A 660-nucleotide genomic window follows, 5' to 3' on the forward strand; every position below is an offset into this window, starting at 1 on the left:
GGTGCATGTTACTTGCACCATCGTTGCCCAACAGGCGCATGCAGGAGATTGGGTGGTCGCCAATTGCTTCTTTGTTTTTTCCTTTCCATTTTTTCTCTCTTGAATTTGCCTAATAAAAATCTTTACAAAAACTCCATTTAATAATTTTACTCGCCCGCAAAATGTCTATGTGTATATATATATATATATATATATATATACTAGTTTTTCTTATGCGATGCGCAAAAAAATAGGTGCCCAATGTTAATATTTTATATTAAAAATTTAAATTTATTTAGATTTTAAATATTTAAATTATTGTAAATAATAATAATAATAATGTAAAATATTTTTATAAAATTTATATTTATATTTTAGAAAATAACTAACACATAATTCCAATATATAATGTGTATATATTATTATTATTGAAGAAAATAAGAAAATATATAGTGGATGCATGTGCATGGTAACAATAGTGGAAAAGATAACGGAAATTATAACGGTAGGGGTATGTTTGTCTAATATATTGTAAAGTACAACTTTTATAGCATAATGTACAACAAAACTTAACGAAAAAACGGACATAAGTGAAGGGTATAACATTCATTCACACTTATTATGTTTATATATATATATATATATATATATATATATATATATATATATATATATATATAT

Source organism: Ipomoea triloba, chromosome 11, assembly GCF_003576645.1.
Source record: "Ipomoea triloba cultivar NCNSP0323 chromosome 11, ASM357664v1".
NCBI classification, from domain to species: Eukaryota; Viridiplantae; Streptophyta; class Magnoliopsida; order Solanales; family Convolvulaceae; genus Ipomoea; species Ipomoea triloba.